The sequence below is a fragment of the Rattus norvegicus genome, chromosome 19 (genome assembly GCF_021556685.1).
Source record: "Rattus norvegicus strain SHRSP/BbbUtx chromosome 19, alternate assembly SHRSP_T2T, whole genome shotgun sequence".
Taxonomy (NCBI): Eukaryota; Metazoa; Chordata; class Mammalia; order Rodentia; family Muridae; genus Rattus; species Rattus norvegicus.
This window is the reverse complement of record NC_141552.1, coordinates 10,350,378-10,370,271: the sequence shown is the minus strand read 5'-3', so window position 1 is coordinate 10,370,271 and position 19,894 is coordinate 10,350,378. Positions and strand designations below refer to the sequence as shown.

The 19,894-nt window shown below is 47.0% G+C and overlaps 1 long non-coding RNA gene and 2 other non-coding genes across 3 annotated transcripts; 1 reads left to right on the top strand and 2 right to left on the bottom strand.

Annotated features, from left to right (window-relative positions):
* Positions 1-3,347: 3,347 nt before the first annotated feature.
* Positions 3,348-10,185, bottom strand: LOC147998790 (uncharacterized). Its single transcript, XR_015643748.1, has 2 exons — positions 10,063-10,185; positions 3,348-4,031 (listed from the first exon to the last, which is right to left on the bottom strand). It is a non-coding gene; the product is annotated as an uncharacterized LOC147998790 (long non-coding RNA).
* On the top strand, positions 7,677-7,759 carry Trnal-cag8 (transfer RNA leucine (anticodon CAG) 8). The gene has a single exon. It is a non-coding gene; the product is annotated as a tRNA-Leu (tRNA).
* Positions 8,030-8,112, bottom strand: Trnal-cag7 (transfer RNA leucine (anticodon CAG) 7). The gene has a single exon. It is a non-coding gene; the product is annotated as a tRNA-Leu (tRNA).
* Positions 10,186-19,894: the final 9,709 nt, after the last annotated feature.

The following is a 19,894-nucleotide window of genomic DNA, read 5'->3' as shown; positions in this document are numbered from 1 at the left end:
CACAATGGGTGGGGCCCTCCCCCATCAATCACTAAGAAAATGCTCTGCAGGCTTGCCTTCGCCAATCTTACGGGGGGGGGGGGGCATTTTCTCAAGCCAACTTCCCTCCTCTTGGATTGTATCAAGCTGACACAAAATCAACCAGCACATTAGTCAAGGAAGACCTATCAGAAGGGATGACACCTGTGCAGAAGCCCGAATTTGTGAGTAGGAGGAAACCTTGGGAGGACGTAAGCAAGGGGCGGAGTCTGTGCAAAGGCCCTGTAGCAGGACCAACCTAGGGAGATGGAGAAATAGAAAGCAGGTCCCCAGTGGGACTGAGCACATGAGGGTGACACTGGCCCCCAGTGAGAAGGGACCAAGTCACAGAGGCTATGCAGACTACTGTACTATCCTGTGGCTTCTGGTGACAACTTACCACATGCTCCAGGCCTTAAAGTAACAAAAGTTTCCTCTCAGTGATGGAGGCTAGATACGCAGAAGCAGCATCATGGAGACACAGCCGTGATGTCCTGAGGCCAGGCAACCTCTGGAGTTATTTTTTTTCTCACATTTTGTTTTAAGACCGGATTGCTCTGTCACCCAACTGACTTCATGCTTTTGACATTTCCGTGTAGGTCAGGTCTTTACACGCTGGGATTACAGGTGACCAGCCATCAGTGGATTCTGGTACCCTATCTAGCCCTGTCTATGTATCGTCAGTCAGCTCTCCTCTTCCTATGCACAAGATCTACACTCCCACCCCATCTCTTTTGTAAGGATGTGGTCATGACGATATTGCCTACGAGATAATACAGTTCAGTATCCTCAAGTCAGGAACTTGAAATATTTATTCAGTCAGCCAGTCACTAACAATCTGCAAAGATTCCTTTTTCTTCTTTTCTTCTTCTTTATTATTATTATTTTTTTTAGTATAGAATAGAGTTTGTTAGGTCATGGGGAGGGGATGTAAGAGGGTAGTGGGGGCAGAGAGAGAGAGAGAGAGAGAGAGAGAGAGAGAGAAGGAAGAAGTAGAAGAGGAGTAGAGAGGCCGCCCATGAGCACACGGAGAGAGATGGGGGAAGGGAATGGGGAGAGAAGGCACAAAGTGGGGAGAGGGTAAGAGGAAGAGAGCAAGAGTCTTCTTTTTAAAGACAAAGTCGCATGTAACCCAGGCCAGCCCTGAACTTCTGATGTGTCTGATGATGGATTTTTGCCCTGCTTCTGCCTCTCAAGTGCTGAGATTATAAATACCAGTTCACACTGTGCCAAGGACTGAGCCCCGAGTCTTGAACACGATAAACAAATACACTAGCACCGGGCCAAATGCCCAAGGCTCTATGTCCAGCAACCCTTTTGTTTCTTAAAAGTTTGTCTGGAGGGTCTAGTAGCAGAATGCGCCTGCTCAGATGCCCACAAGGGAAGGCTCTATCAGGGAGGGGCTGCCCTTTTCCACTGAGGGTGCAGCTCAGGAGGGACATACATGGATCCCTGAGGGAGGAAGGGGATACCTGGCCAGCCATCTGTGTCAGCTGAATCTAGCCTAGGGACCAATGGGATGGTAAGTCACTCTTTTCTTTTGGCTTTTTATGAGACAAGAGCTTCTTGCAATGTTGCTTAGATTGGCCTCAGATCTGCTGCAGACTGGATCTCTTGTCTCTGTCTCTCAAGTTCTGGGAGCTACCACATCTGGAGGCTCCTTCCTTCCTTCCTTCCTTCCTTCCTCCCTCCCCTTTTTTTTTTTTTTTTTTTTGGTTCTTTTTTTTTTTTTTCCGGAGCTGGGGACCGAACCCAGGGCCTTGCGCTTCCTAGGTAAGCGCTCTACCACTGAGCTAAATCCCCAGCCCCATTTCCTTTCTTTTAAGAAAGATCTAACACTATGGCCCAGGCTAGCTTTGAACTCACTATACAGAGAATGCCCCTAAATTCCTGATACTCCTGCTTCAGGTGTACGTCATCATGCCTGGGTCAATTCTTTTTCTTTTTTTTAAAAACTATTACTATTTATTTTATTTTATTTATTTATTTTTTGAGATAAGGTTTCTCAGTGTTACCCTGGTTACCCTGGAACTTGCTCTGTAGACCAAACTGGCCTTAAATCAAAGATCTGCCTGCCTCTGTGTCTGGGGAGCTGGGATTAAAGGTGGGCACCCCCACTGCCCAGCTATCCTTTTCCACATATTTTGAGGACTAGAACAAGGATATTTGGAGTAGCACTAGTTAGCTGTTATACAGTCCTCCAAAATGATGCTTGCAGGTTTTTTGTTTTTTTTTTTTTCTTTTTTTCTTTTTTTCAGAGCTGAGGACTGAACCCAGGGCCTTGCACTTTCTAGGCAAGTGCTCTACCACTGAGCTAAATCCCCAACCCCACTTGCAGGGTTTTTAACTGGCTGAGTGATGCAAGCCTAAAATCTCAGAATGGGGTCCTGGGGGACCAAGGGCTCTCTCTCACTTACCTGTCTCAAAAAACAAAGAACAAGAGGGAGGCTTTTAGGATCTTGGGACTTTGACAGAAGGACTGGTTGATTCTGGTTTAACCCAGTGCACTTGGGACCCCCTCCCTGTCTCTGTCTCTCTGTCTCTGTTTCTGTGTGTCTGTCTCTGTCAATCTCTCTACTGAGCACGCACACACGCACGCGCGCACACACACACACACACACACACACACACACACACACACGCACCACGAAAACAGCTACTCTACAAGTGAAAAGTACATTTCAGTAGCAGGGAAACTGTAACTTAGAGACCAGTCCAAGCTCAGAACAAAGCGGGGCTGGGCCCTTTCACTTTATTATGACACAGAACAATCAGGGGATTGTTTTTAAGGCAGATTCTGAAACAGTGGTGTGTTTTTGTTTTTGCCGTTGGTTTGCATTCTGCCGTTTAGCTAATCCCACTCCCATTCCTTTCAAATGGCATCGCAGAGCAAGCGGAGCACTGGGTCAGCTGCCAGGAAATGTGGGAGGGGATCTGAGCCAGGCTAGAACCAGCTGCCCACCCAGATCCACACAGACGGGACAAAAGCTCGGGATAGTTGGAATGTACTGCAGGACTGGGCTGGGGAATCGATTTGACCCTCTTCCCAGGGATGGTCTCTGCTCACCCAGAGCACCTATGGCCAGCCCTCTTTAGTTCTTCAGTGTTCTATTCTGGTGAAATCCCTACTCCAAGCCTGGCAGATCAGAGGGACACTAGGATTTTTCACAGGGCAGATAGACATTAGTCCAGGAGCCAGGCCTAGTTGTATAAGGCCTGTATTCCCAACTACTTGAAAGACCCAGGAGGGGAATTAGCCTAAGTTCCAGGCAAGCTTTGCCTATATAGAAAAACCTTTTCTCAAAAATATCAACAAGACCAGGAATATTGGTCCAAGCCTTTAATTCCAGCTCTTAGGAGGCAGAGGCAGGCAGAACTTTGTGAGCTTAACAAGGCCAATCTAGTATACAGAGTGAGTTCCAGAAAAGCCAGGGCTACAAAGAGAAAGCCTCAAAAACAAAACAAAACAAAACAAAACAAAACAAACAAACAAAAAAAAAAACCCACAAAAAACCCACAACAACAAAACCCTAATGAATTAGATCATTAAAATAGATTATCTTTTTTTTTTTTGGAGTATGTTAGCATTTAATTAACCTCTGAAGTGGCTTTAAGACACCAGAACACAGGCACCCCCAACACCCCTAATCTTCTCTTCAGCGCTTCTGAAGAATCTGGCCTTCACAAAGCTTCCCCTTCCCCTTCCCCAGAACTCTGTAGTGGCCTGATCCAACATCCTCAGTGTGGGAGCAGCTCCAGTCTTGTCTTTTGCTGCACTGACCCGTGTCTGCTCGCTGACCAACGTCCATAATTTACCCAGGTTTACAGTTGGGCAGAAGCTCTGGTTCCTCTTCAGGGGGGTCACGCCTCGTACCAACTTTCCCGAAGTAACCTGGACGACATTTGTCAAAGTTGATCCTGTGGTAATGCATGCCTCCAACATTCCCGCGGCCTCCTGGGTGCTTGCAGCCAGTGGCTCATGTGGCCTCGGAGTTTCCCAGTCTTCTTCAAGTCTGGGTGGCATGGCGGTGGCAGAAAAGAAAGAGAGTTTTAAAAAAAAATCAGCTAGGGGTTGGGGATTTAGCCCAGTGGTAGAGCGCTTGCCTAGGAAGCGCAAGGCCCTGGGTTCGGTCCCCAGCTCCGGAAAAAAAAGAACCAAAAAAAAAAAAAAAAAAAAAATCAGCTAGACCTGGGAATAAGGCACTGTCTATGAAGACCTGGATTCGAACTCTTTTTGCATCCAGCTCAAAAGCTGGGCGTGGCTGTCAGTGACCATGACTTCAAAACTGGGGGATTGGAGACAGGCAGCTCCCTAGAGGTCTCAGAAGTGAGAACTCATTGAGGTAGCCTGTCTCAAAGTAACAGGGCAGAGATTAACAGAGATTAACAGAAGAGGAGACCGGTGTTCTGTCTCCACAGGTCCCTACCGGCAGGGTCACCTGCACCCTCAAGCGTCTGACCCATATACCACCCACATTCAATAAAACCAAAAAGACATGGGGTTGGGGATTTAGCTCAGTGGTAGAGCTCTTGCCTAGCCCTGGGTTCGGTCCCCAGTTCAAAAAAAAGAAAAAAAAAAAAAAAAAAAAAAAGACAAACTAAGAGTGTTGAGAGGTGCAATGGGAGAAAAATTACAGAACGGGTCACTGAAGGGTACTAACACTATTTTAACTAACATTTAAGGGCTGAGATGGCTCAGAGGTTAAGAGCACTGACTGCTCTTCCAGAGGTCCTGAGTTCAATTCCCAGCACCCACATGGTGGCTCACAAAATCTGTAATGAGAAATGAGATCGATGTCCTCTTCTGGTGTGTCTGAAGACAGCAACAGTGTACGCACATACATGAAATAAAGATTTATTAAAAATAAAAAACAACTAAATTTCAGTTCCAACAAATTTACAGGCCTCTTCCTATGAGCTTCCATGTTTCCAGCTAGCACACATACTGACGGTGTCACACTTGTGCTGATGGTGTGGGATTGGCTCCTCTTTCCAACATAATTATTAATTATTAATTCATTCATTCACATGGTTTATTGCTGGTCAAAGCCCCCTTGGCAGACATGTTAAGAGTTGGATGAATTTTCTCAGATCTTTTCCTGTGTTTTTTTTTAAATTTTTAATTTTCATTGGTGTGTCTATGTAGAAATAAAGACATTTTCATGCATTTACTTTAAAACCTTCCAATCTACTTTAACAAAAATGAGATTAGTATACATATTGAAAAAAATTTTTTTCCCACATGAAAAGGTTTAATGAGAGGACCAGACAAGGGAGAGGGACAAGAGAGAGTAGAAGAGGAGAGGAGTAGAGGCCGGCCATGAGCATGTGAAGGGAAGGGGGGAAGGGAATGGGAGAGAAGGGACAAAGGGGAAGAGAGGAAGAGAGAGAGCAAGAGCTACATATTGAATTTTTTCTTTTTTTTTTCTTTTTTCTGGAGCTGGGGACCGAACCCAGGGCCTTGCGCTTGCTAGGCAAGCGCTCTACCACTGAGCTAAATCCCCAACCCCTACATATTGAAATTTTAAAAATTATTTATTTGCTGTGTTTTGCCTGAGACTACCTCAACCACATGCATGTAGTACCTAAGGCAGCCAGATGAGGGCGTTGGATCCCCAAGAACTAGGCTACCGATGATTGTGAGATGGTATGTGAATGAATCTTGGGAATCAAACCTTTGCGAAAGCAGACAGTGCTCTTAATCGTGTGTGTGCGTGTGTGTGCGTGTGTGTGCGTGTGTGTGTGTGTGTGTGTGTGTGTGTGTGTGTGTGTGTGTGTGTGTAGGTCAGAGGTCAGCCTCAGGGGTTTGTCCTCGCCTCCACATTGAGGCTGCTAGGTGTTCTAGGCTAGCTAGCCCCAAACCTTCCAGGGATTCTCCTGTCTCACCTCTCAGCTCATTGCAAGAAATGCTACTGTGTTCACCTTTACGTAGGTTCTTGGTATTAAAACTCAGGTCCTCAACGCTTGCACATCAAACTGTCTCCCACCGAGCCATTTCCCTGTCCTCTCCATAGTGGAATTTGGAAACTTGGAGAGGAGCTTCACTCTCTTTGACTTGCTGCATGACAACTTGGGTGACTAACTAGTCCTTTGTCTCCCTACCACAGGCTAACACCGACTTCTAGCCAGGCTCTTTCCCAAGGTGTTTCTTCTTTTTCTTTTTTTTTTCCTCCCCATTTTTTTTAAAGATAGGATCTCGTGTATCCCAAATTAATCTTAAATTCACTCTGTAACCGAGGCTAATCTTGAATTCCTAATTCTCCTTTCTTTACCTCTCAATGGCCACGATTATGAATATCCGTTGACACACCTGTCTTATTGCTCTAAGTTTTAAGTTGAGAAACAGTTTACTTTGAGAAGTTACTTTGAGAAGTTACTTTTTGTTTGTTTTGGATTCCGCCCCCCCTACACACACACACAGTGTCTCTGTGTGGGCTTGGGTGTCCAAGAACTAGCTCTTGTAGACCAGGCTGACCTTGAACTCCGCCTCTGCTTCTCAAGCGCTGGAATTATTGCCTGGCAGAGAAGTTACTTTTTTTGGGAGACAAAAAAAGTATTTCTCATGTAGCCCAGGACTTAAACATGAATTTACAAAAAAAAAAAAAAAAAAAAAGAAAAAAAAAGTGTCTTATAGGAGAAGGATGCAGCTAGTTGGGTTAGTAGAGTACTTGCTTAGCATGAGTTCAGCCCTGCCCCAGTAACCCTCAGTGGATGGAGGAGGCAGGAGGATCAGGAGTTCAAGGTCATCCTCAACTACTTAACGATTTTTGAGGTCATCCTAGGCTATGAGACCCTGCTCAAAAACAAAAACAAAAACAAAAACAAAAAACAAAACAAAAACAAAAACCAAAAAAACAGACAAGATCAACACCAACAGTTCTCTCCCTAAGTTCTCCAGTTTCTCTGAAGCCGACCGCAGCGCCCCCTGCCCGCAGGCCATCTCCAGCCTGTCCGCCTCGCTAAGAAGTCTCGGCATTCGGTGGCGCGGAGCCACAGTTCCTCTAGAATTCAGAGGCAGTAGCTCGTCCTTGTATTTACGTCTATAGTTCTTTCCTACAGAATGTAAGAGAAACAGGTTTTCTACGTTGTTTCCAGTGAAACAGCTGCAGGTCCGTTTAAAAAGAGGGGAGTCTTGTCAACACTGTATGTGTTTGTTGTCCTTTATTTAGTTTTTTTTGTTTTTTTGTTTGTTTGTTTGATTGGTTGGTTGGTTTGGGTTTTTTTTGTTTGTTTTTGTTTTTTTTTGTTTTGTTTTGTTTTTTTTGAGATCGAGTCTAACTCCATGGCCCAGGCTGGTCTGGAACTCGAGGCGGTTCTTCTGCTTTAGATTACTGAGTGCTAGAATTACAAGTGAGGGGCGCCACGCCCTGCTACTACCGGTGGTTTTTAAACCCTGGGTAGACCGGACTGTAGATACTGCACAAAGCGGGAGAGACGCTGGCTGTAGATGCCAGGTTAGCATGTGCGTGTGCAGCTGGGGTGAGGGCGTGGTGTGTATATGTATATGTATATGTATATGTATATGTATATGTATATGTATATGTATATGTATATGTATGTAGCGATGGTGATGATAGGAGAAAGTGGTGGTGGCATGGCAGCAGTGGTGTCACAGAATGCCAATAACTAAAATGAACATGAGAAAGCCCACTCTCCAAGTCAGGATGGCCGAGCGGTCTAAGGCGCTGCGTTCAGGTCGCAGTCTCCCCTGGAGGCGTGGGTTCGAATCCCACTTCTGACAAAGCTTACGTTTTCTTGCCGGCAATTTTCTCCGAAAATCAAAAGCAAATTTGAAAACTAGACCTTGCGCCTGACAGACCAGAATGAGAGTTATCATTTTTTTTCCCCAGCTCCTTAATTCTTTTTACAGTTCCAAATAAAAAATACGTAATAAGAAGATAGTTTAAAGAAGTATACAATGACATTTAAAACAACAAAGAAGAGAATATTATGAAAAGCCGATTAATGATTACCTAATTCAACTTGATTATGGACAAGAAAATGGTTAACTTGTCAGAAGTGGGATTCGAACCCACGCCTCCAGGGGAGACTGCGACCTGAACGCAGCGCCTTAGACCGCTCGGCCATCCTGACAACTGGAGATGGCTGGCGTAGAGAGTGTTCTTTGTAAGCTTCTCAATGTGCGCATGCGTACCGAAGTAGATGTCTCTAGTTTTCCCATTGGGAGGAGCAAGTGCCCTGTGTAATGCCACCCAGTGACCAGCAGGAGGCGTTCGCCACTCACTGGAAAACCCGAAAGGCTTTTTTTTTTTTTTTTTTTTCATTTAAATGAATGCAGAAACTGTGTCCTTTAGTTTTGTTTCCTACGGATCTGCCAGCAACCTTGCATTTTTTTGCATCCTCACCTTCATGACTTTATGGCACGTGGCAATCAGGTCCGTATATTCGAGCCAGCTAACGGTGCTTAGCCTTTGCTACCCTGTGACGTCGTAAAGTCCTGGTCCTCTTGCCTAACGGTGGCCAAAATCGCAGCGACCCATTTGCAGGGTTACTGGTTTGTTTCGGATTCTAGCTTAGATGAACCCCTCGGCGGCACGGTCTGATCCGGGTTCTGGCCTTGTCTCCAGTGCCCACAGAGTGCCTGACACACAGTAGCAAGCAGATCAGACCCCCTAACCCCCGCACCCTCTCGCTTTCAGTCATTTCGTGACTCATCACTCCTCTCCGCCCCTTGCCTTCTTCTGTTCCTTCTCGCCCCCTTCTCCCCAAACCTCAGACTTGCTCACGGAAACAGAAAACCCGCAGCCCAGAGGAGCTGTTCCCCATGTTATTTCCAAAGGTACAAATAAGGACAGCATACCGTGCCCACAATAATAATGACGATAAGTAACATCTGAGGCAGAGGCGGGTTGATCTCTTTGTGAATTCTAGTCTACATAGTGAATTTCAGGCTAAATCCTGTGTCAAACCAAAAATGATTAAGAATGGTTAGAGAATAAATTAATGGGAGGGGAAAAAAAAAGAAACCCGACGAAGAATGGTTACAGACATTGGGTCAAAAGGGCCTGAGACAGTTTCAGTGAATCCAAAGGATAAGGCAAACAAAATCAATGTTGGATGGAAAGGTAGCAACGTTTGGTGGGAGATCCAGTGAACACAAAGGTTCTCAGGCAGAGAGAACTAAACTCTCTCGGGAGGAGAGGTGGCGTGTCAACATCGCCAAGACGCAGGAATTAGGGCCGAGGAGCTTAGGTTTGTGTATTATGATATTATAAGTGTATATATTATTTAACACACTGAAGTTCACCCCTTTACATACCTCTGGCCCTCCCTGAACAGGATCTCTGGCCATAAAGGGGAAACGACAGACAAAAAGAGGGAAAAGAGACGTGGAAGTCTAGGCATGGTAGAACACACCTATAATTTCAGTACTTGGGACATAGAGGCAGGACATCATGAGTTCTAGGCTAGCCTGGTCTACAAAGTGTGATGCTGTGTCTAGAAAGAGGAAAAGATAGGACCTCTGTGAATCCAGCCTGGTCTATGTAATGAGCTCTATACCAAGGCTACACAGGGAGACCTTATCAACCCTAACCCCAAATAAAATCGAGAGTTGGGGGGAAGGAAAGTGGGAAGTAAGGAGGGCCAGGGAGATGGCTCAGCAGTCAAGAGCAGGTACTGCCTTTGCAGAGGACCCTAGTCCACTTCCAAGCACCCATAAGCAGGTGGTTCATGTTTGCCTGTAACTCCAGCAAGGAGACCCTATGTCTCTGACCTCCTAGGGTTCCACACGTACATAATTTAAGATGTTTTTAAATCAGGAAAAGGGAGAGTCTGAGCGGGGGAGGGGGAGGGGGGGAGAAGAGGGAAATTTGAGACTCCCTGTGGTGAAGGTCTAAAAGGAAAGCAAAGCCTTCAGCCTCCCTCCTAGAGGGAAGGAAATGACACAGAAGCTGTGTTTGGGCAGTCCACTGGGAAGAAGAATTACACACCCTAAAATGGAAAGAGGGAAAGGAAAACAGGCTGTAGGTGCCAAATTCCCATCTCCCTCGCTTTCCTCTGCCGCTTCTGCAGGTAACCGACCTGTCCCGTTGCTGGCTGGCTCCTGGCTCCAGGCTGGTGTCCAAGCCCGAGGGGTTTCTGGAAGCAGCACGCTTGTCTCATCCATGCCAGGCAGGGATATCCCAAACGAGCTCACCAGAGCCTGCCCAGCCTGAAGTCCTGCCAGCAGTTAGCCTCATACCTTGGCTGGGGCCACAGTGGTTCTGGTTTTCTGTTCCTAGGACCTCAAACATCCCCCCAGCCAGCCTGAGAAAGGCGGTGGGTAATCCCAAAGCATAAATATAAATGTTTTTCATCTCCCTTTGTTGTTGGTTTTGTGTCTTTAAGAAAGGTCTTGGTATATCAAATCAAGTATAGCATAGCACTGCCTAGTTAGCATATTGCCCAGACAAATCTACAACATGGAGTCTTCCTACCTCAAGGGTCCCCAGTGCTGAGTTCACAGGCATGAGCCACCAGGCTAATATATACATTTACATATACTATATACATATTAATGAGAATCTCGCTAGGTTTCCCAGGCTCATTTTGAACTCCTGAGCTAGAGCAATCCCTCCACGTCCCCCTCTGTGAATCATGACAGCCAGCTTAAAAGTGGCTCATTAGGGCTGGAGAGATGGCTCAGTGGTTAAGAGCACCCGACTGCTCTTAACACTCTTAATGAGTTCAATTCCCAGCAACCACATGGTGGCTCACGACCATCTGTAAAGAGATCTGCCCTCTTCTGGTGTGTCTGAAGACAGCTACAATGTACTTATATATAATAAATAAATTTTTAAAAAAAAGTGGTTCATTAACCTCCCCGACTCAGGCAGAAGCCTTCCCTGGCCCCAGCCTGGGTTCTCTGCCCTGAATACACCACGGCTGTTTATTACACATGTGGCTGTTTCTGTAAAGTGCCGGCTACAGATGTCTCAACCATAGACCCCCTCCACATGGCAGAACCGGCTGGGACTTCCTCTATCCCCAAGGGAGCTTGTAGGCATCTTAGGAATGTTCCGGACTGAGCGACTAACTATTCCACATGTGTCTGCAGCTGGGAACTGAGTGCCTGCTTTCCTGCCTAGGAATTGCAAATACTGGGACTAGAGTCTCCCAGCTAATATAATGCCTGGCTGTTGAGAAGGAGGTCTCCTTCTACCTATTCAGCTCTTTGACACCCGCCTCCCCACCATGGGATCAAGTCCTGCCCTGTGTACCAGCCCAGGAACTCCTGTTTGATTGTGGGTTAAGGAGGAGATGTTGGAGTCCTCAATGGTTCAGAGCCTATGGGAAAGGGTTTGTTATACCGACTCCTGCTCTTCTTCCCTCCCGGAACCATGCCCCTACTCTCGCTCCTCAGAAATCCTGCTAAGATGGGTTTGGCCCTTAGAGAGTTGGTGATACTGGACTCAAGTTTGTAGGTCTAGAGATGGCCCTGAAAGGCTGGGGAAGCAACCACCCGCCTAGGGCCTCATGACACATTCAGAAAGTACAAAGGACTAAGGTCTCTGTCCATTCCTAGAACCCCCAGCTTCCCAGGGGAATCTCACGCCCCTACTCTACATTTTCAAGAAGATATGACTCGTGTATTGGCTACTTCAAGGTCACCTTGACACAAAGTAGTTATTTGAAAGGAGGGAAACTCAATTAAGAAAATGCCCCCATAAAATCCATCAGTAGGGCATTCTCTTAATTGGTGATTGACCGTCGAGGTCCCAGCCCATTGTGGGTGGGGCCACCCCTATGCTGGTATTCTTTGATTCTATAGGAAAGCAGATCAGCAGATTGGGCTAACAGTGGGGGAGCGAGGAGGGAAAGGAGACCTCTCCTCCTCAACAGGCAGGCTTTAGCTGGGGAGATTCCAATCCTGAGATGCAATCTCAGGGCAGAGACACAGGGACCCGGTTTTCAGTGCAGCGAGCATTTTAGCCATCTGCACTGTGGGTACTTTAGCCTCTAGCCATAGAGGTCATAACTCCCCCAACCCAGTAGTAACACAGAAAACACTGAAATGTGTGAAGTACTCTAGCATAGGGCATGAGGCACGTCTAAGTCTAGAACACTTGGGTATTCGCCCTGGCGTTTGTTTCCTGGGCTAAAACCATGTGAACAGAGTAAATACTGCATGGGAAAGAGCCTCCCATTCCCCATCACCACATCTCTGCCACCCATGCCTGTTAGATTTTTTTTTTAAACAGCTGTAGAGAGGCTTCGTCTGACCATAGTCCAGACCTGGTGGTCCTGGCTTCTGTAAGAAAACAGGCTGAGCAAGACATGAGGAGCAGCCAGTAAGCAGTGCCCCTCCATGGCCTCTGCACCAGTTCCTGCCTCCAGGTTCCTATCCTGATGTCCTTTGAGGATGAACAGTATGTCAGTATGAGCCAAATGAACACTTCCCTCCCCAACTTGCTTTTGGCCATGCCGTTTGGTTGTAGCAATAAAACCCCTAACTGTGACAACTAGCCCTGCACATGCTAACAAAAATAATCACAGACTTTGTGCAAAGGAAGACTTAAGAGAATGATGGGGGAGGTTGGGCAACAGGAATAAAGGTTCTCAGGGAAGGAATGCATCAGGATGCCTTAGCAGAGGGCTCTCCAGCTCCCTGAGCTCCACCCATCTATTTGTCTATCCATAATGTATTCATCTATCTATCTATCTATCTATCTATCTATCTATCTATCTATCTATCTATCTATCTTTCTATCCATCCTTCCATCCATCTATCCATCCATCCTTCTATCCATCCTTCCATCCATCTATCATCTATCCTTCTATCAATCCATCTATCCATTCATCCATCCATCCATCCTTCCATTTATCCTCCCATCAACCCACCCACCCATCTATCATCCACTCATTTATCCATCCACAATCTATTTGTCCTTACCAAACTTCTAGACTAGCATTTCCTGATGGAGAGACCGTGGTGAGGTCCCTGCCTTCCCGTAGCTGAGTCTGGTGGGAAAGAAACATAACGAACAAGTAAGTTACATCCGAGGCAAGGAGACTGGGCAGTGACTGCGAAGAGAGTGGAGCCACGTTAGCCATGATGAAGACACATTCGAGCTGTCGTAGGAAAGATGGGATTCAGAACCTGCACTGTGTGGTCTGGGGAAGGATGGCTCTGGACGGGCCTTGAGGGGCAGATGGACTTGTGTATGAGAAATCAGAAAAGAGGAAGTATGGTGGTAAGTGCCTAAGGCTTGAGAGGCTGAGGCAAGAGGTCACGCACCTGTGGCCAGTTTTGGCTAAATAGTAAGATTCTGTCTGGGGAAGAGAAGGAGCTGGATAACGGAAGATGGAGGAAAGGGAAGTGGATGGGTTTGGGGAGGTGCGAGGAAAGCTGGGCACGTTTTGGGTTGCCTCGGGTGAGGCAGGCAGGACAGCCTGGGGTTGGGTAGGTGGTACTCTTGAAAACCTTTCTGCAAGGTCAGCAGTCAGAGCCTGCCCCACAGTGTTCACCAGGTGGAGAAATGCAGCCTTGCATGCTTTGGGCAGCATCCTCTATGTGCCAGGCTATCCTGTGCCCAGCTTGTCCTAACTTGTCCACAGACTCGATACAGAACCTATTTTCAAAGGTGGGCAAACTGAGGTAGAGTCACTTCCGCCTAAGATCACGGAGCTGGCGAGCAGCAGAGGTAGGTGTGACCTCAGGGTCCCCAGCCCACATGCTCTCTCTCTCGGTTCTGATGCCTCTAGCTCAAATTGGGCCACGTGTCCCTGCTCTGCAGAGTAGCAAACAAGAGCCTCTGCCATTCCTGGGTATTTCTTTCTGGGCATCTCTTTTCTAGGGTGATCAAAGGATTTCAAGGGCACATTTAGCATTCCACAGAACTTGAAAGTGAACTTCTGGCTTTGAAACCATTCTGGTCACACGGAAACACTTCTGTCCATGTGACCCAATTCTAAGTGGAAAAACTGGGCCACAGTGGTGGGGAGGGGCAGGGTGACCTTGAAGGTCTTTGATAGATCTCACCTCCTGTCTTAAAGACTTCTGCCTACCTTGTCCACTTCATTGTCAGACCTCCTGTCCCTTGGGACATCCCGCTTTCACACAGTGACTGAGATGCCAGACTGGGGTCTTGGCACAGGTTTAGCCCTGGCGCCGGATGGCTTCTGACCTCCTCTGGCAGCCAACGAAAGCAGAACCTGGAGCACAAAAGCTTGGCCGGGCCACAGGGACAGCCATGCTGGGAAAAACCTACCCATTCTTTTAGCTGTCTCCAATAATGAAAACAATCCTAAAAATAGCCCCACCCCTCCAGGTCCAACCTGCTCATGACTCAGCAAGCTCGCACAGCTTCAGATTTTTCTTCTCAGTGGGAATGAGCAGTGGGAAGAAACCCTGGGTGAGGCAGAGTCAGGGGGCACCACAGGGCTAGAGGGTAAAGACCCACAGCTCTCCCTGGGGAGTCAGGCCTTCATGTAATCACAACACACTGAGGGGCTGAGGCAGGAGAATTGCTGTGAGTCAGGGACCGGTATAATTTATAGAATGAGATCTCTGTAAAACTAAAAAAAAAAATTAAGCCAGTAGTGTTAAGCTAAAGAAAACCTGTTTTTGCCATCTCCACATTAATTATTGAACTGCAGGGCTGGAGAGATGTCTCAGCAGTTAAGACCCTGAGGGGACTGCCTAAGAGAACACCTAGCCCGGCAGTAGGCACACAGCATTTCTGAGGAAGCCTTGTTTTAATTTTTAAAAGTGTATATATACACATGGTAGGGGACATCCCTGGAGGACAGAATAGGGTGTGGCTTCTCCTGGAGCTGCAGATGTGGGCGTTGGGCACCAAGCTCAGATACTCTAGAATAACAGAAATCGCTCTTTACCACTGAGACGTCTCTCTACCCACCCCCATTCCCAGGGATCTTTGACGCAGATGAATCAAATCTATGTATTTTTTTTTCTTTTCTTTTTTTCGGAGCTGGGGACCGAACCCAGGGCCTTGTGCTTGCTAGGCAAAGATCTATGTATTAGCTGTCTGACTATCAATGAATTACTTGCCTCTCTAAGCTCCATTCTTTCTTTGCGTCTGTCAGATAATTATAAACACACATATTATGGTGGCGCTGTTAGGATCATGATGTCCACAGTGGCATTTGCTAAGACTCAGTTTCCTGTCACCCTTTCCTCTGGAAGGGAGAGCTGGTGTCATGGAAATGCTAGGAGTCCACCTCTCCGGGCCCTGGCCTGGGTAGTCACCAGGTCCTGACCAGGGCTCAGTAAGTCAAGAGTCACACAGGGACTTCCCCAACTCAGGTGGGCTTTCCGGGTCAGCCCTGGGACTTTCCTCCAAGCGGGGCAAATGCTAAGCCGGGAGGCGGAGGCAAAGCTCTCCCTGTGGCTGTTGTGGCCATCCAGGCTGCTGATTAAAGGAAGGAAGACATTTTTTGCTTTGGGTAGTCCAGGTTGGAATGAGGCCGTGAAAAACCTCCTCTGGGCCAGAAAGCAGTCACAGTCATGTAAAAGGTACCAGGGATGGCAGTGGGGGACTGTCTGACCCTGGCCGGTGAGACCTCTGTCCTCGAAGCTGCAGCAGGGCCAACCTGTGTACTACACATGCCCTTCCCGGTCTGATCTGTGCCTAGGAAAGCTGGGGCTACTGAAGAGCAGGTGATCCAAGTGTCACTGAGGAGGACCTTGAGCAATGAAGGAGCAACTTCAACACCGGCTTGGAAGCACCCGCCTTGAAGTAGAAATGAGAACTCTGGCCCCTCCGAGGTCTTAGTGACTTCCGCTGCAGCCTCTCTCTGTATCGACATCCTCTACAGGCTAGGCCAGAGGGCCTGTCTGCTCCGCCACCAGACACAGCCTGTGCTGTCCCCACTTGCTAAGCCAGCCATCCTCTAGCCTGGCTGACCTTCCCAGACAATGTTTTCCTGGTTCCTCTCTGACTCCCACCTATTTCTTCATGTATAATTAAAAGGGCTTCTTTTAAGGGGCCCCCAGGACCTGCCCCAGTCCCACTGAAGGCACTCCAGTGATACACTACAGGCAACAGAAAGTTAAAGTCCTTTTTCTAATACCCAGCCCATATATTTATTTATTTATTTTAAACATTTATTTATTTATTATGTATACATCATACACCTTTCTGCCTGCATGTATGCAACTACAGGCCAGAAGAGGGCACCAGACCTGATTATAGGTGGTTGTGAGCCACCATGTGGTTGCTGGGAATTGAAGTCAGGACCTCTGGAAGAGTAGACAGTGCTCTTAACCTCTGAGCCATCTCTCCAGCCCCCAGCCCATATATTTAAATACCAAGTTACTTCTTTCAATGCCATTTCAGTTTTTATGTATGTCCACTTATATATGACACACATATGAGTCTGTGCATGCACATGTGTCTTGGCGACTGTTAGATTGCTGTGAAGAGACACCATGACCAAGGTGTCTCTCTCTCTCTCTCTTTTTAAAAGGATTTATTTATTTAATTTTTTTAAGATTTATTTATTTTATTTATATGAGCATACTGTCGCCTCTTCAGAGACACCAGAAAAGGGCATCGGATTCCGTTACACATGGTTGTGAGCCACCATGTGGTTGCTGGAAACTGAATCCACGACTACTAATCCTCCCCAAACAGCACACCAACTGGGGGCCAGGTGTTCAAACATATGAGCTTATGGGGGCCATTTCCACCCAAACTACCACAAATACTTAAATAATTCTAGCAATTACCTCTGCTGTGTAAATCTCCCACCTGTCTAAGTGTCCGAAGTTGCAGTCTCCTGTCTCTGTTTAAATTGTTCATAGTAACCTGGAACGTGGACCTGAAAGAGATTTAAGGATGACGGGATATGTGGAATGTATAAACCTGAGGCCTATGTAAGATGGGAAAGTTTTCTGTTTCAGGCTGGTTCCCTTCTGTGCATTAACCAGAACCTAGAGCGCCATTTTAACGAGCTTTTCCTTTTATTAACCCCTAAGTATGCAGAGGATGTATGGAAGGCTTATATTCTATCATGTAGGTCTGGTAGATAGAACTTACCTTCTCAGGCTTGGTGTGGTTCCTTTACCCACTGGCCATCTTCCTGGCCCTAGAAGCGTTATGCAATAGAAGACCAGGAAGGGCTGTGCTAGGCATGTCTTATATATTACTGTCTCAGAGCAGGGCTGAGAGGTAGAGAGAATCTGGATCATTTTTTAGAATTACTTTAGTTTTATTTGTATGTGCATGTGCACATGTGCATGGGTGCCTAGAGACAAGAAGAGCTCGGAGGCCCTGGAAACAGAGTTTCAGGTGGTTGCGAGCTTATCCAAACTCTGGTCCTCTGCCAGCAGGGGCAGCCATCTTAACTGCTGACCTATCTCTCTGACAAATCTGGACCATTATACAAACCAGGAAACTGAAGCTTGGAGATTTTCCTTTTCTTTCCTTTTCTTTCCTTTTCTTTTCTTTTCTTTTCTTTTTTCTTTATTTTTTTCTTTATTAACTTGAGTATTTCTTATTTACATTTCGATTGTTATTCCCCTTCCTGGTTTCCTGGCCTACATCCCCCTAACCCCTCCCGCTCCCCTTCTTTTTTGGGTGTTCCCCTCTCCACCCTCCCCCCAATACCGCCCTCCCTCCAACAATCATGGTCACTGGGGGTTCAGTCTTAGCAGGACCCAGGGCTTCCCCTTCCACTGGTGCTCTTACTAGGATATTCATTGCTACCTATGAGGTCAGAGTCCAGGGTCAGTCCATGTATAGTCTTTAGGTAGTGGCTTAGTCCTGGAAGCTCTGGTTGCTTGGCATTGTTGTTCATAGATTTTCCTTTTCTAAGTTCCCTTAGGTCTCACGGTTAGGTGGTACAGAAGCAGCAATGACAGGGAGTTGGCCCCGCTGGCTCAGACTACGCGGTCTCTTAGACCTTAGTAGACACGTTAGGTCAGATCTTGGGGAGCTTTGTGTTCCTGTGTGCATCCTGGACAGAGAGGCTCAGCCCAGACACATAGCTACTGGGGCTGAGCGCAGAGAAGAAGGTCTGTTAGGTTTGGGGGGATCCTTAACACATGTCAGATGCCATGAACAAAGCAGCTGCAATGTGTTGCCAAGGCGCTCAGGGCTTTATATCTAAGCAACGGACTTGAAACCAAAGGGAAACTTGGGTGAGCATGTAAATGAGCCAGCCTCACCTGCCCACCCTTAGTCACCCCCTTTGAGTTGAATTTAAAATGCCCAATCTCAGGGGATGGCAAATGTGTCCAATGTATGGGCATACGAGTAACCTCTGAAACATGGGCAGAGCTCTGAGGACCTCCCTTCAGGCACCATTTCCCCCGAGGCAATAGATATCCCAAATCCTATTCGAATTCGATAAGCTGTCTTCATAACTGACACAATTGACCAGCCCATAAATAAAACTTTCCAATTTGCAAAACTCAATCAGATATTGGTACACAAGGCAGCAAGCAATGGAGGTCAGACGTGGTGATGGTCTAAGCCAGATCATGGCCAACAGTTGCCCTAGACCATGGGTTCCCCCAAGCATTGAGCGGCAGCTGCGTGCCCTTTGTGATTTGCTCGAGTAATTTCAAAGCATCCCACCGGGAGATGTGTTCTTGTTCCATTTTACAAATGGTGAAACTGAGGCTGGGAGAAGGGAGGTGTGACAACATGGATCTGGGGCTTCGGGGCTCCGGACTATTGTTCTGTCTCCCCGTCTTAGGAATCGCACACTGTGACTGATGCTGTGACTGACGCTTTGACTGATGGGAGCAAGTGTGTATAAACAGTGTTGACTCTTCTCAGCTGGGCACTTTGCAGATCTGCTCAAGCTGGGAGTAGGAAGAGTGGTATTTGACTACTAGCCTTTTATTACCCACAGCAGGGAAGTGACTCAAACATTCCTGCGGGATAGATTTGGGATCCTGGAAACTCCCAACTATCCAAAAAGCAGCTCTCAAGTCTCTAGGCACAGAGCCATCAGCTAGAGGATATTCCCAGGTGATTTCCCTGTGGGGAAAAAAGGGACTTGCAGCCACCAAGATTGTGTTGGCTGATAGCGATGGCCAATCTGACAGAATCTTGGAAGTAAATCTCTAGGTAAGGAGTTTGTAGATTACATCAATTGGCACGGGGCCATGCCTGAAATAAAAGGCGGCAAGCCTGGCACCAGAACCCTCCCCAGCTTCCTGGCTTGGGAAACAGAAACAAAACCCCTTCCTTTTCTATTAAATGGTTAAATAGAACAAAGGAAGTTTCATGCTTATATGGGTAAATAGGTTTCAGAGTCAGCCCTGGTCTCAGGTCCTGGGGTTACTCTTCCTGAGATCCACCTATGGGCTTACTCTTCCCAGTAGGAGCCTGCCAATTCGGAATTGGCTTCCGGGTTTAAAGGACCAGGTTCTTTATAACATGAACTGATTAAAAAAAAAAGAAAAGAAAAGAAAAGGAAAGAAAACATCTGGGGGTGGGGGTAAATCCCTCTTCCGGTTAGCATTTGCTCAAGATCAAAGCATTTGTTCAGAGTGTTATCCTGCTCTGGGAAAATACACTTTGCTTATCAACTGTGCCACTTTCTAAGTTAGCAGATTGTGTCAAGAGTATGAAGCCAGCTCTGACCAGCCAGAGTGAGGTACAGACCCTTTGCATTAGGAATAAAAGTCCACCAGGACTCTTGGTTTATGGGCTTCCAACGCTGCTGTGCACCCTTCTACAGAGGCACCACTCTTTGCTTTGCTGAGGTGCTTTGGATTAATGGTCATCTTCCCAAGATTACCCACCCCCAGACCCATTTTAAACACTTGACTATGGATTCAATGTGACCAGCTACCACATACTCTTGCACCCTGACTTTCCCGGGATGATGAATTTAGCCCTCAAACAATGAGTCCAGATAAACCCTCCCTTCCTTAACTCACTTCTGTTAGGCA